The following is a 16,176-nucleotide window of genomic DNA, read 5'->3' as shown; positions in this document are numbered from 1 at the left end:
GGCTACATTGGGCTACATTTGGGCTCTAACATATATATAGCCCAATGTAGCCCAATATATATTTTTCAAAGTTAATTTTAGTAAAAACCACTGGAGCATATATCTTGAGACATAGCAAAGGCACATCGGGCTACCAGTCCCCACAATTTTGACAAGTTTTGTGGAAATCCATTCAGCCGTTCGAGCTAAAAGTGAGTCCAACCACCCTATTGAAAACTCAATGTTAAAAACATGTTTTGGGACCCCCCTTTTTTCTCGGCCCCTGCTTGGCAATACCCCCCCCCCAAACTTTCGGGGGATGCTCAAAAACAAAATGTGCCATTTTCCTGAAAATTTCAGCCAATTCCGTCCATCAACGCCAAAGTTATTCAACATAGAATTTTCACGCTCCAATTCCTCCTGATATACCAAGAAGACAAAACAGCACTCGGAAAAGTAGATTTGCCAGTCACGCTGATTTTAATTTTCGCGGAAGGGGCTCACACAGACGCGTTTCGGCGTACTGCCTTCGTCAGTGTGTATATATATATATATATATATCACACACGAAAGAAATCCAGAACTCCGCTCGTTAGATGCAGTTAGGTTTATTCAGCACACTGTTACAGCCTACGCGTTTTGAACCTGATGGTTCCTTCTCACAGCAGTGTTGCACAGTTGTCCTACTTTACTTTTGATATTTGTATATGTGCAACTGGAAGTGCATTATGGGACATGCAGTTTCGTGCCATATTTGTTACAAAAAAGGATTTTTCGCATTCAAATTACACTATTACATGTCTATATTTACATTATTTTAGAATGTCTTATTTGTTTAATGGCTGAGTGCCCGTTAGTAAGCAACATGTCCTGATAGCACTATTATTTGGTGTTTTGGCAGTGTATTCCACTTTGCACATGGACGGAAGTTGTTAGTCCTATTGGGATGAACTTCCCCAGTTAGTTCATGATTAATATGTGCTTACAGTCTCAATATCTTGGGCTGAGTGCCCTTTCCACTGCCATTTGATAGACACCAAAATTGTTCATTTGCACCGATCAAAAAGAGCAGATGTTGTTTTTAATCATTGATTTGTTTCTCAATAGCAATTATTGGCTGTTAGTAAATTTAGGTATGAAGCAGTGTTAAGAGTACAAAGGAAAATTAGAGATGAAAATAAAGTTCCTCATCCCCATTCAATCCTGTAGGTTGTTTGGTTTTGAATAGCATGATTAACTTTGATTCTAGTCTCCTTAATTTCAATTTTAATCGTGCATTGCTGTGCCAAAAATTAAACGCGTTTCGGCGTTCCCTGATGCCTTGATCGCTGGTATTTTGTGTGAAGAAACCCTCCTACTTTTCAAAAGAACTAAAACCTACGTGATTGGCCATGGTTACACAATGGAAACAAACGAAATACTTCAAAGCATTAGTGGATCCAACAGAGATTAAAGTAACAGAAAACAGATTCCAGCTATTGAAATGCTGCCTGCTCACATTATAAATTCATAAACATTATAATTCTCTGTAAAAAATCTATCCGAAGGCTGAGCGGAAACGCAATTTACGTATCTTGTACATAGGTAATTGTACATTGTTTTGCATTTCCTCTGTTATATCACTTATAGCCTACTTTATGTGATTTGACTATTACATATCAAAACAATTATTATGCTTTATCGTTTGAAATACTCATGTGTCCATGGGATTCACCTAAATATGTGCAAAGTGCAAAACATTTTTTTTAAAAACATTGAATATCGAAGTTCTGTTATACCTACTCCCAGCCAGGAGTGTAAAAACAAAGTCATATATGAGCTTCGCAATTTTTTAAATATAGAGGGGGAGTCAAACTTTTAAGACAGCAGCTGAAGTAAGTATTGAACTTATGTAAACATGTTTGCAAGGATTCATCAAACGACACTAAAGTTATTGGCAAATGAAGAAACACTCTTTCTGTAGAAACTGCATCCTAACTATAACTACCAATTAGTGACTGCCAGTAGGTGATATATATATATATATATATATATATATATATATATATATATATACATATATATATATATATATTGACCTGCTTCTCATCCACCTCCAATAGCCGGACACAGAAAAACGGCACACCAGGAAAATCCAGCACAAATCCTTTTATTGTGCACTTATGGAACAAGGACGACGCATTTCGGCGTTTGCCTTTATCAATTTACCACCATTTTGTTTTCAAACATATTTAAGTCCGTCTTTCATGACCAATTCATAGAAATAGAAAACATGTTTACAATCCATCTCGGACACCAAATAATATGCTCGCATAATACATTGCATTTCAGGGAGCTCCCTTAGATTTAGATTCAACCTTGTTAAAGGGAGTATCCATCACCCTTTGATATCACTTATGTTGTCTTTTGTGCATACATACTGTATATATTACTAATTTCTAACTTAGAGCAGTCTCGAACCCCGTTCGCGTCGGCAGGAAACTACATAGCCCAGCCGCACAGTGATCAGTGGGGAGTCATGTGACATCAGGCAGACATCGGCCCAATAGCAGAGGAACGCTTGATAGGTGAACTACATTACCCTGCTGGTTTAGCAAATGCTCGAAAGACCGATATTATACGGTTATAGACCATATATAGTTAGGAATTAGCATTTACAAAACCTTGAAAATTCACTGAAAAAACCATGGATTATAGACCATATATAGTTAGGAATTAGCATTTATAAAACCTTATTTTACTCACACAAAACCATTAAAATTCCATATATAGTTAGTTGCACTAACTATATATCACGCACCCGCAATCCACTGCTGATGATGTCACATATTACATCATTCATGACATGGTCAGTGACATCACTGATGACATCACTGATGACAACTCAAATGACATCACTGATGACATTTTCCAATGACTGTATGTTTCTGTAAAGTTAAAATATGTCTTACATATTGAAGAATGAGTGGATGTATAAGTGTCTGGATGAAGAATTTAGTAGGTGCATGACTGACTGTATGAGTGAGTGATTAAATGTGTCTCACTGAGTGCATGGGTTAGTGACTAAACTGTCTTAATTTGTGCATCATTATGTCTGTTATTCTGTAAACTGCTGAATGTGTTAATCAGTAGCTATATGAGTAACTATATGGGATATTCATTGGTTGCCCAAGTATTTGTATGGGAGTCTAAGTATGTGTGTGAGTGGCTGGGAGGTGTATGACTCTGTGCATAGATGTGCGAGCAGTTGATTCACTGGATGTATGGGTTCAAAAGTGCATGTGGAAACAGCTGCATGGGCGGTTGACTGTGTGCATGAGTGTATTGGTGAGAGAATGGATATCTCAGTGCAACATGTCAAAGTAAGTACATATGTAAAACACAGTACATGTGAGAGTTGACATATATAACCGTGCATAAGAGCCAGTTAATGTGTGAGTGGCTGTATGGATCATTGTGAACTTGTATCAGGGATCGTATAGGAGATTAAATATGTGTTAGAATATGTTTGAATTAGTAAGGTGTGTATAACTGTATAGTTGAGGAAATGGAGGTGTGATTGATTCTTTGCATGACTGACTAGATGTATGAGTAACTCCATGGATGAGTGACAATCTGTGAGTGTCTTTTTACACTGATTGTATCTAAGGTTATATTAGAGTCTGAAGAGGTTCATTGTATTATCACATGAATGATATTATCAGTGATGTTGTCAGTGATGTCATTTGAGTTGTCATCAGTGATGTCATCAGTGATGTCTCTGACCATGTCATGAATGATGTAATATGTGACATCATCATCAGTGGATTGCGGGTGCGCGATATATAGTTTTGTGTGAGTAAAATAAGGTTTTGTAAATGCTAATTCCTAACTATATATGGTCTATAACCCATGGTTTTTTCAGTGAATTTTCAAGGTTTTGTAAATGCTAATTCCTAACTATATATGGTCTATAACCTATGGTTTTTTCAGTGAATATATATATATATATATATATTACACACACCAGAGTTAGCCCCTTGGACCAGCACACACACAGGTAGGGATTCACTTTTTCGAAGGTGGGTTGATGAGACAAACGCTAAGCATGCTGGGCACTTTAAATATAGTTCTGGGGGGTGTGCCCAAGATGGCGGGGGGAGCGGACGCTTCTTCCCGCAGCTCCTCCGACCCGACTAGGCCCGAGCCCTTTTTCATCAGCTTCTCTCCCCCCGCTGAAGCTTTGCGGATGACAGGCGAGCGGCGGAGGCCTTGGGGCACGTATTGATCCTACTTTGGTCCCGATCGCCCCGGTGGAAGCACTTTAAAAGACTATTTCAGGACAGCGGAGCGCCTTGGAGGCGGAGCTGATCGGAGCGCTGTCCGGACATCCCGGCTGGGGCCTGGTGCTGATGTCTAGCGCTCTGGTGCGGAGATCGCCCCGATGCTCGACGGGGACCGCCTGAGGGGTACCGGCTGTGTGACTTCCCTGCACGGAGACCCTGCCGGAGGAGCGAAGTGACGCACGGACTGCGGTGGTGGCCTCCCGGGGGGTGTGAGCCCCGGCCTGCGGCCGGTCGACGCCGACGATTGGAATCGGAGCCAGATTTACTGTTTCTCCTTCTTTGCCCGACGGCCTTGGTTGGAACTTTACCCCGTAGGCCTGGCTTCTGGAGTGTCCCCGGTGTCATCGCCGGGCTTGGACGATCTTCCCGGCCCCGCCCAACCGCCATCTTGTCTTCACAGCGACGGTGAGGCGACCCTCCTTTGAGATCGCTTGAACTCGCTCACCGCGCCTTCGCTCTTGCAAGCCTCTTCCTTCCTGCGGGACACTTCGGCTGGAGGTCCCCCGACGAGAGCCCCTATTGCTCTCTTGGCCGGGTGTCGATCGGCCCTTTGTGTTTGGACTGGTCCGCCATTTTGTCATCTGTGGCGCAGGTTCCCTATCTGGCTGGGAGGTCCCTTTTGTGGGACTCTGTTGGCTGCTGGACACTCCCCGAGGTGACCGGAGCCCGTGTCCCTGCTTCAGTTGGCCGCGACAAGGTACGAGGCACGAATGGCTGGAAGAGGAGGATCGACCAAGGGGGATCGTACCCTGCCGGATATGCTTGGCAGGGCCCAGCAACAACGGGACAGGACGCAACCGTCTCCGGGCTCTTCCCGGGCCACTACAGACACGGGCGGAGGAGAGCCCCCGGTCACGAGATCCTTCATGGAGGAACTGTTCAGCTCGCTTAAAGCGGACTTCCAGACGCTCAAGCAGGAAGTGGCCAGCGAGGTACGCGAGGTCCGATGGGAAGTGGAGGGCCTTGGTGAGCGGGTAGAGACAGTGGAGACAGCGGGCCAATGCCGGGACGACGAGATTGTCCACTTGCAACAAGACGTTCTCCGTCTCCGGGAGCAGTGTGTTGAGCTCCAGGCCCACACCGAGGACCTAGAGAACAGGTCGAGGCAGAATAACATCCGGGTACGGGGAGTACCGTCTGCAGATGAGGGGACAGACCTGGTGGGCTACTTGCAAGACCTGTTCCGGGACGTCCTAGGAGAGGCCGCGGACTTTCCGATCCGCATTGATAGGGCCCACAGGGTCGGCCGGCAGCGACAGTCAGCAGCACCCCCGCCTGACATCTTGGCCTATCTTCCTGACTTTCCGATGAAGGAGCGCATCATGTCCGAGGCCCGCAGGAAACAGCCTCTGATGTTTAGGGAGCGACCTGTGGCACTATATCAGGACCTATCTGCCATCACATTGCAGAAACGCAGGTCTTTCAAGATTGCGACCGATTTCCTGCGCGAGCACGAGACGCCGTATTCCTGGGGGCATCCTTTTCGCTTGATATTTCGTTGGAACGGGGTGCTGCACCAGCTACGTTCCCTGCAGGACGTTTGCGGAGTTTTGGGGCTCACGGCTACGGAAGAGGATGGAGCGATGCCGTCTTGGAGGCGTTCGGATAGAGGAGGTCGACGGAGATCAGCGAGACGGAGATCGGCGGCGAGTGCCGGGCGGCCTGACTCGCCCACCATCAGAGCGGACATGGCCAGTGCCCTGAGAGAAGCGGCCAGGGATTCCGCTGACTCGAACGGTGTGGCCTTGACGGCCTAAATCACTCCGGGGGGAGAAAGACATAGCTTCTTCGGTGCCAGGTTTGGGGGTCGGAGGGGGGGCACGGGGGGGAGCGGGTGAGGTGAGTGGCCGGACGTCCACTTTTGGTACTTTCTACAGACCTGTCCGTTTTGGGGCATGACTGAGACAATGGGTTGTTTGTGTTGGTATTTGGCTAGTTGCCAGTGGTTCGTTTGGGGTGGGGTTGGGTGTTGTTCCGGGGTTGGGAACGAACCGTCCGATGTTTCCTGTGTACGCACTTGGCTTACTTCTGCTTGTCCTGCGCTGCTGCCCCGCGCCCCTTCCCCTCCGGTTGCCTGCCCGCGACGTAGCGTCTCCGGCCTCTGGGAGATATGTCGTCCCTGAAGGTGGTGACCCTTAATGATAAGGGCTTGAATAACCCTGTTAAGCGCAGGGCGATTTTGTCTCTGCTAGAGGGGACGCAAGCTGATATCTGCCTCCTGCAAGAAACCCATTTGCTATCCCGCGACTGCCATAGAATGCGCTCTGCTAGGTTTCCCACCCAGTTTTTCTCCTCTGCTGCGTCCAAAACTGCAGGGGTGGCTATTCTGTTAGCGAGCTCCTTTAAGGGGGAGGTGTTGTATAAATTTGCTGAACAAAAGGGGAGGCTTTTGGCATACCGCCTCCGCCTAGGAGGCATATCGTTCACTGTGGGCTCCCTATATAGCCCGAATGACCATCAGGAACGTTTTCTGGATTCAGTGCTGGTGGATGTAACTGCTTCCCCCGATCGTCATGTCATACTAGGGGGTGACTTGAATATTGTTTTTGATTCTGCAGTAGACAGATCGGTGCAGCGGTTCCCGCAGACTGGGGAACTTTCCCAGGCCAGGAAGTCCCGTGTCGCCGAAATGGATCTGCATGATCTTTGGCGCACCCTCCACCCTACAGATAGGGATTACTCCTATTACTCGCATGCGCACCGGACCTACGCACGGTTGGACTACTTTCTGGTTAGCGGACCGATGCACGCCGCTGCTACGGCTGCGGACATTGGGGTCCTGACACTGTCTGATCATGCGCCGGTCGTGGGTGAGTTTGCGTGGCCGGCGCCCTCCCCCTCTCGAGCGGTGTGGCGCCTTAGGTACACTCTGCTGCACAAGAAGACAGTGGTAAAACACATTGAGGAGGCGATACGGGACTTCCAGGCACACAATAGCAACTCGGACACCTCGTTGGCGACACAGTGGGCGGCGCTGAAGGCAGTCCTCAGGGGGGAATTCATCTCTATCTCCTTGGCAGACAACAGGGAGCGGCAACGGAAGAGGGAGAAGTTGACTTCCCAGGTCAGGGAGCTCGAACAGGTCCACCGCCGTACGGGTGCCCCGAGGGTTTGGAGGCAGTTGAAGGCTGCCAGGAAGGCATTGTCGGCGCTGGACGTGGACAGAGTGGAATACGCAGCGTTGCGTTTAAAGCATGCATTCTACACCGGGGGGGATAGGTGTGGCAAACTCCTGGCGCATAGACTCCGAGTCGCGCAACAGCGAAATGTGGTGAAGGAGCTCTTGGGTGCGGATGGGGTGGCTGTCTCGGGTGACACGGAGGTGGCGGAAGCCTTTTGTGGTTTCTATGAGGCCCTGTACAGCGGGGAGCCCTCCTCGCCGCGGGAATCTGCGGACTATCTTGAATCGGTGGCCCTTCCGGCATTGGACTCCGCTCAGGCGGAATATCTTGAGCGCGATATCCACGTCGAGGAGGTGATTTCCTCGATTGCCAGACTTAAGCACGGGAAGGCCCCGGGCCCGGACGGTTATACGTCCCTGTTTTACAAAACCTTTTGCCCGGTTGTGGCCCCTATCCTCGCTCGGCTGTTTAACTCCTTCTCCGAATCGGGAGCCATCCCACCGGATCTCCTGAGAGCGACAGTCTCGGTGATTCCGAAACTCGGGAAGGATCGGGCCTTATGCGGCTCGTACAGGCCCATTTCGCTCCTGAACGTCGACCTCAAGTTGTATACGGGGATTCTGGCGTCCAGGCTGGCCCTGCACCTCCCGGGCCTGGTTAAGGCCGACCAGGCCGGTTTTGTGCCCGGCAGACAAACTGTCGACAACACCAAGCGCGTGACGCACATTCTGGAGAAGGCGTCGCGGATTCCGGGCGAGCGGATGCTGCTGGCGGTGGATGCCGAGAAGGGCTTCGACAGAGTTCACTGGCCTTATCTCGAGCAGGTGCTCAAAAAATTTGGCATCGGTGACAAATTCTGCTCAATGGTTTTCAACTGCTACAGGCACCCTTCCGCTGTGGTGAGGGTCAACGGGTGTAGCTCCCGCAGTTTTACGATCGAGCGCGGCACGAGGCAGGGGTGTCCCCTTTCCCCACTCCTCTTTGCTCTATACATGGAGCCGTTTGCTCAGAGGATCCGCCAAAACCCGGACGCCATAGGGATCAGGATGGGGCAGTATGTTCACGCGGTTAGCCTCTATGCGGATGATGTCCTGCTGACTCTGGATGACCCCAGGAGATCCCTTCCTGCCTGCGTCCACGAGTTGGATGCTTTTTCACGCGTGGCCGGTTTCAAAATGAACATGGGCAAGTTGGTGGCTTTGGACGTGTCCTTGGCTGCGGACACTAGACGGGACCTCCAGTGGCTTTTCCCCATGCAGTGGTCATCGTCCCTGGTGCCATACTTGGGGATTCTACTGGCGCCGACGTTGCCAGCGATGGTAACGGCTAACTACACCTCTCTCACCAAGAAGATCAAGGAGGAACTTGGCCGCTGGGGCAAGGGCCTGCTGTCTTGGCTTGGCAGGATTGCGGCGGTCAAGATGACGGTTCTGCCCCAGATCCTATATCTTTTCCGAGCCTTGCCGCCTCAGCCTCCGGTGGGTTGGATTAGGCAGACGCAAGCTGACATCGCGCGCTTTGTCTGGCAGGGTCGCAAACCACGGATGAAGAGAGTTCTCTCCACGCTTGCTCCGGAGGCGGGGGGTCTTGGTATTCCGGACCTCCGGAAATACTTTCAAGCGGCGCAGTTGCGATACCTTGTGGAGTGGAGCAGGTGGGAATCCGATAAGCACTGGCTCTTTCAGGACCAGTCGGTAGCGGGGCGCACCCTCCAGGAAGTCCCATTCTTGCGTCGGGCTCACCGCCCTCCCAACCTCTATGCTTCCTTTGTCACAAGGGTCCCCCTGAGAGTGTGGGACATGGTCTGCGAGACTCGGGACCTCACCGCGTTCCCCTCGCCGTTTACGCCCATTGTGGATAATCCGGATTTCTCCCCAGGGATGGAGCCGGGCGCGTTCTCCCATTGGCGGTTAGCGGGCTGCCGGGCGCTCTTTCAGATCTATGGGCCGGAGGGGGTGGTCCCCTTTCAGCAGCTTCAACAGGAATTCCGCCTGACGGAGTCTGATAGACTGCGTTATATGCAGGTCCGGCACTGGGCGCTTCAACCCCAGGTGCGGGACACCGCTGCTCGTCAGATAACACCATATGAGCGGTGGCTGGTGACCCGCGCCTCGGATGCTAAACTGATCACTGATCTCTACAAATTCTTACAGCCTCCTCCGTTTCACTATTATAATCCGGGTAGGGAACGATGGCACAGGGAATTGGGCAAGACACTTAGCCACAAAGAGTGGGACCAGATTGCACACCGGGCGAGACATTCAGCGTATCACACCGGCCTCACTGAGACATTCACCAAGGTATCCACGTACTGGTATTACACCCCTGAGAGACTGCATGAGATGAGTAGGCATATTGAGAAGGGGTACTGGAGAGGTTGTGGTCAGGTGGGGACCCTCACGCATATTCTTTGGGATTGCCCCTTGTTGGCCGCATATTGGAAGGAGGTTCTTGATGAGGTGGATACGCACTTTGAAACTGAGTTACCGCGCTTTCCGGCGTATGTACTCCTGGGCCTTCCTAATGGCCTGATGTACCCGCTGAAGTCCCGTAGGGGCAGGCAAATCGCGATAGCGCTGGGCTCAGCGGTTCAGAATATCCTCATCCACTGGCGCACTACCACGGTCCCCTCCATCACTGGCTGGTTGCACAGGCTTTGGCATGTGTTAGGTATGGAAAAATTGTCACTCACGGTGGCAGGGGAGGTAGACCAATTTGACGAGCTGTGGCAACCCTTTCAGGCACTGTTAACTACTGAATTTAGGGAACTCACCTGTCCGAGGTACCTTAGGCTCCTAAGATTGACGCCACTGGTGATTCCAGCTGACTAGAGTGGTGGAAGGGCTGGGTTCCTGGAGTGGTGGGGTGCGGTGGGGGGCAGGTGGCGTTTTCAGCGACACATTGGACGGGGTGGTGGGGGAAGTTGGGGTGTTTGGGGGAGGGTTCTAGGAGAAGGCGGGTTGGGTTTCTGTGTATTATTGCCTATTATTTTCAATGCTCAGACTGATGGTGTTGACTGTGCTCAGAATGGAGGTATTGCATATATTGAGCCTTTATTATTTGCTGTTGCTCCCTTTTTTACAGCGGCCTAGTCCACCGTCACATTCGTGATATCAGCTTATTTCTTTGCTATGATGTATGTAACTCTAACCTCCTATTCCCTCTCCCTATGTTTTTGTCTTAATAAAATGCTTTAAACCTAAATATAGTTCTGGTCCCCTTCCAGTGGTTGCTGGCAAAGCCTGCTGGTACCTTTAGTGCCTGCAAGTGTTCCTTCCGTGAGGTGCTGTGCGCTGCCAAGTACATCGATTAACACACCCCAGTGCGTTTGCGAGAGGTCACGCTCTTCCTGGCTGCACCATAATTCTCCCAGTACGGACTCCTGTCCTGACGAACACCATCTGGCATCACCTTCGGGCCGCTGCCATGCGGCGGGGCTGGTCCACGGCTGGGTCAGTCGTAAAACATTACACACACCAGAGTTACCCCATTGGACCAGCAAACACACAGGTAGGTTGATTAATCCGTTTAATTTCTGGAAGCTGCAATCAGGAAAGGCAAGCACTCCGCACAAAGTTCAATTGCCTGACGCGTTTCGTGAAATGGATTCACTTTTTCGAAGGCGGGTTGATGAGACAAACGCTAAGCATGCTGGGCACTTTAAATATAGTTCTGGTACCCTCCCAGTGGTTGCTGGCAAAGCCTGCTGGTACCTGTAGTGCCTGCAAGTGTTCCTTCCGTGAGGTGCTGTGCGCTGCCAAGTACATCGATTGACACACCCCAGTGGGTTTGCGAGAAGTCACGCTCTTCCTGGCTGCACCATAATTCTCCCAGTACGGCCTCCTGTCCTGACGAACACCATATTGCGTCACCTTCGGGCCGCTGCCATGCGGCGGGGCTGGTCCACGGCTGGGTCAGCCGTAAAACATTACACACACCAGAGTTACCCCCTTGGACCAGCACACACACAGGTAGGTTGATTAATCCGTTTATTTTCTGGAAGCTGCAATCAGGAAAGGCAAGCACTCCGCACAAAGTTCAATTGCCTGACGCGTTTCGTGAAATGGATTCACTTTTTCGAAGGCAGGTTGATGAGACAAACGCTAAGCATGCTGGGCACTTTAAATATAGTTCTGGTACCCTCCCAGTGGTTGCTGGCAAAGCCTGCTGGTACCTGTAGTGCCTGCAAGTGTTCCTTCCGTGAGGTGCTGTGCGCTGCCAAGTACATCGATTAACACACCCCAGTGGGTTTGCGAGAGGTCACGCTCTTCCTGGCTGCACCATAATTCTCCCAGTACGGCCTCCTGTCCTGACGAACACCATCTGACGAACACCATCTGGCGTCACCTTCGGGCCGCTGCCATGCGGCGGCGGGGCTGGTCCACGGCTGGGTCAGAAAGGTCCAATATGGTTTTAGAGGGGGTTAGGGACACAGGAATAGTGCTTAAACCTTAACCTACTGAATGGGAAATATACAATTGCCAAAACTGGCTCTCTCCTCCTTGATTTATGGATTTAAGCAGCATGTTTGACCGTGTGAACCTTCCAAAACTATGGAACACTCTTATTGAGGCTGGTTTGCCTCAGTCCCTGGTCTACGTTTTTACACATACTATACTATGGGTTCTCAGCAATGATCAGGTATGGAACAGAGGGGGAGCGTACAGACACTTTTAGGTTGTCCATAGGCATACAATAGGAGTATGTTCTGGAACCAACTCTATTTCCTTTATATATCTGAACTGATTTCACTCATCTAAAGGGCAAGATTTACCTAAGGTAAACTTGACTCCAGTTTCGGTTCCACCTTATGCAGACAGTGTTGTCCTGCTCACCTAATTATCTATAGGGAACTATTGAGAATTCTGTGCTGTTTATGGATAATTTGGACCATAAAGTCAATACAACCAAAACCCACCATATGGTGTGCGGGAGACAAAACAACAAATTTAGACCCATTTCTATAAAGGGTAAAAATTGTTTAGGCTTTCTGAATTTTCCTAACTTGGGGTGACTTTAGATTCATTATCCTGCACTGCTAATCACTGCCTTCAGCATGATCATTCATTAGGGGCTTTGTATGATGTGCCCCAAAAAGTTGGCAGTAGACCTGTATAACCCCTTTTTGAAATCAACAAATTGAAATGCTTACCAGTATTGACATTTGAGGCTGCAAGATGGGGAGTTTCCTACTGCACTAAGCTACAACAGGAGGAGAATTTGTTCTTTTGGTGCCTATTTGGGTTTAAGACCAGGTAGCCCTCAGTATTTTTACATGAGGAACTTGGCTTGACATATGTGGCTGACCAAGTGGAGCTCGCTCCGCTCCCCCTTTGAATCTCAATATAGAGCAATATTGAGCAACGAGAAAGTAGAGTTCAACCACAAAGTGGTAACCAACTGTCTTGGTTGTGACTTTGGACTCAGGATTTCGTGGTTAGACCACATAAAGCAAATGGCAGAAGTCTTGGGCAGACTAGATTTGTGTACCTCATCATGGACCATTGGGAAAGGGCTAGGGTGAAATAGCTCCATATGAGGTTTGCAGCCACTAACAGAGAGAAAAGTGGGCTAACTAAGCCAAACTTGAGGGATTTAGCCATTATTCAAACTATCCATGTATGGGAAAAAGCACTTCTGCACTCCACTCCACTTAGGTGCCAATAGAAGTTATCTTTGCTTTCCTCGAGGTCAATATGCCTCAGACTCAAGTTTGCTTTGTTGTTGCAATGAATCCTCCCCTCAAACACTGGTTAATTGTTTTCTTTATTTGGACATTTAACAGCCTTCTGAAGGCAAATCATGTTCTTAAATCCTGTGGATTATATCCGTATAAACCAGCTTTTTATTATCTTCGTACACTGTCTGACCCACTTGTGTGTTATTGTGAGGGAGGATTCCTGAAAAATGCTGTTCAAAGGCAAACGCCCACTGAATATTAGTTTCTATTTATGTATTAGTGAACTTTCTTCCTACTTAAGATCATTTGTACATTCGTTATTATGTAAGGTTGCTGAAGTAACTGTAGAAATGAGATTTCTTTGGATGTATTTCTTATTTAGATTTGGATACAATCTCATTCTCGTTTCAAGCGTTTTGAGGTGCTTTATGTTCAAATGTGCAATTGTATGTATAGTAGATGCACTGTGGATCTCACATGGATAATTGTTTTACCTGATGAGATGTATGGTTTTCATGATTGTAATGTTGTTTATATGTTGTTTAACTCTTTTATGTTTATATGTGTATAATCGACTAAAGATTAATCAGTCAATCAATGGATCGGTTCGCAAAATAAGAATGCTACAGTGCTAATTGCAACCCCTTTTACCTTATCCATTTTTCATACATGAGGCCCAAAGTGTTTTAACAGTTGCAAACACTCAAGTCCAGTAAATCTGTGGGTTTGTGACCACTAAAACACAATTTCAACTGTACTCAACCCAATTAACAATATGGAAATGGTTTTCCGAATTGTTAAATGGGCTTCAGAAACCATAGCGGAACCGTATTTGAAAGGGACGTGTTAAGGGTGTCACTTCCAAATGGAAAACAGCGTTTACAAAGCTGTCAGTACAACGCTGTTCCTTTACAATGCGTTGTTACAACAACTGCGTTGTTACCACATGTTCCATTACATCGCAAATAGTTTCAACGATTTGCTGTAGGGGGCCCACTGGTGTTGGATTTACAATCCAACACCTTCCCTGCTGTTGCATAAACTGGAGTAGGAATAGTAAATAATACTATTCTAAGTCCTGAAACAACTTTAGATGTAATGGTTCGTGTTGAAACAACACAGTCTTGTAACAACCGCGGTATAATGGAATGTGTGAAACACACATTCATTGCAAAGAGTCCTATTCCTTCTAAATACCACTTTTTTATGGAATATATTAATGCTTTGCAACCAAAATCCATTTGTAAAACATTAATATTTTACCACCACCTCAAACGAGGTGGTATCGCATTCACAAAAGGGAAGGGGTCCACAAGGGACCTCTTGCTCTTCATGAATTTGGACAAAAACATATTTTTGGAACATATAGTGGTCCAAAGAACCACTCCTAAAAGTTTTTGGAAGATTTTGCATTCTCTTTTTCTAAGCATATCCTGTTTACCTTTTAGGAACACAGGTTACATTATTGAAAAGCAATTGCAGACATGGTGGTCTGCGGAACCCAGAAGGCCAAAAGGCCTGTGGTAGTAGCCAACAATAGTGAGTCACAGTTTGTGAACTACCACATAAATATTTATGCAGTAGGTATGAATATGATTCAGTATTTTGAGAACCGACCTATTAGTACATAGGTTGGTTCTCAAAATACAAGTTCATTGGTAGAAGTTGGTGCACGCTTTGTGCAACAGTGTTCAACCAGGCCACAAGCCCATAAGACAACAACCTACTTTTGTATATTATCTTACTGTATCAATGCTATAGTTCACTGCTGACCAAATCATCAATGTTTATTGATAATACAAATATTATATTTGTTTATATTATTGTTGACTTTTATATAGAGTGGCCTGTCCCAGCAAGCAACATAGCTCATTACATTGAAAGAGTAATAGAAAGCTTGGGCCAGATTTACCAAAGTATGTAACACAAGGTACACAAGGTAACTCACTGGCAACACAAGACTAAAGTCAGATTGGCCAAGCAACGCAAGGCCACCTGCGTGACCCTTCAGTGCCTGGTAAATCTGGAGTAACTCAAGGCAGTGCAAGTCGCCACCTTGCGTTACTCTGCCCCAAGGAGGTTTTCCATGGGTAGAGTGTGTGTTCTCACGCATACACCCATGGATTCCCTGATTTACCATGAGTGGTAGAACTGGGAATGTATCACAAAGCTACGTCTTCCCAGGAGAGGCATAACTAGGAGAAATATATTTGTTTCTCTTTGTTTTTTCCTCTTTCTATGTGTGCCGCATTCTTCAGCACACATACAAAGAAGACAAAACCTCAGAGGATTGTATTTGTGCAGGAAGCTGTCCCTTCCTGCACAAAAACAGTCCAGCCTGCAACGCAGGCATTCTTGCACCATGACACAAGGGTGTCTGCATTGGCTCTAGGAGCCAAACATGCACCAGCACAAAGAGAGGACAGGAATGAGCAGTATAATGTTAAATATGATGCATTCTTGCCCGCTCCCTTTCCTGCAGTGCTACGCAGCAGGGTGTCTTGCTGCGCTGCATGAAATATTGATAAATCTGCCCCCTTTCTTCTATGGTCACAAAGTGCCCGTGGAAATTTATATAACACACAGGTACATTTATATAGAAACTAAAGGGAAAATAAACTTGTGTCACATTATTCTCTTAATGTGGAGTCCTAATATGACAACGCACACATACAAACAGACCAAGCCTGAGCATAGCACACACTTCTTCCCTCAGGAGTGGCCAATCAGCCCCACAATATACCTACACATTGCAGGGTAGCACAATTTATTGAATCTGCCGGTAGATTGCAACTGTAGCAAACCACATATATATTTTGCAGTGACTAAACGGGCATTTGGTTTTCCATCATAACAAGTTGATTTTCATGTTATTTTTTATTAGTATTATTGTGGGTAATTTTGCCAGCTAGCCTTACAGTTTCTTTTAGACCCTGTTGGTCAAAATAGATGAAAAGACAACACCGTGCAAATACATCTGTGCAGAATTTGGGTGCTTGTTTGCATATATGTCATAATAAATGGATAGTAATGCCCCCAAATGATTCTGTTCCTAATTTTGCACGTTATA

The 16,176-nt window shown here is 47.5% G+C and overlaps 1 protein-coding gene across 3 annotated transcripts in view; it reads right to left on the bottom strand.

Moving 5' to 3' along the window:
- LOC147708002 (uncharacterized) overlaps nucleotides 1–16,176 on the bottom strand; it is a 507,148-nt gene that overhangs the window by 138,226 nt on the left and 352,746 nt on the right. The gene's annotated exons all lie outside the window — the stretch shown is intronic.

Source organism: Lissotriton vulgaris, chromosome 6 (genome assembly GCF_964263255.1).
Source record: "Lissotriton vulgaris chromosome 6, aLisVul1.2, whole genome shotgun sequence".
Lineage (NCBI taxonomy): Eukaryota > Metazoa > Chordata > Amphibia > Caudata > Salamandridae > Lissotriton > Lissotriton vulgaris.
This window is presented reverse-complemented; position numbering and strand designations above follow the sequence as displayed.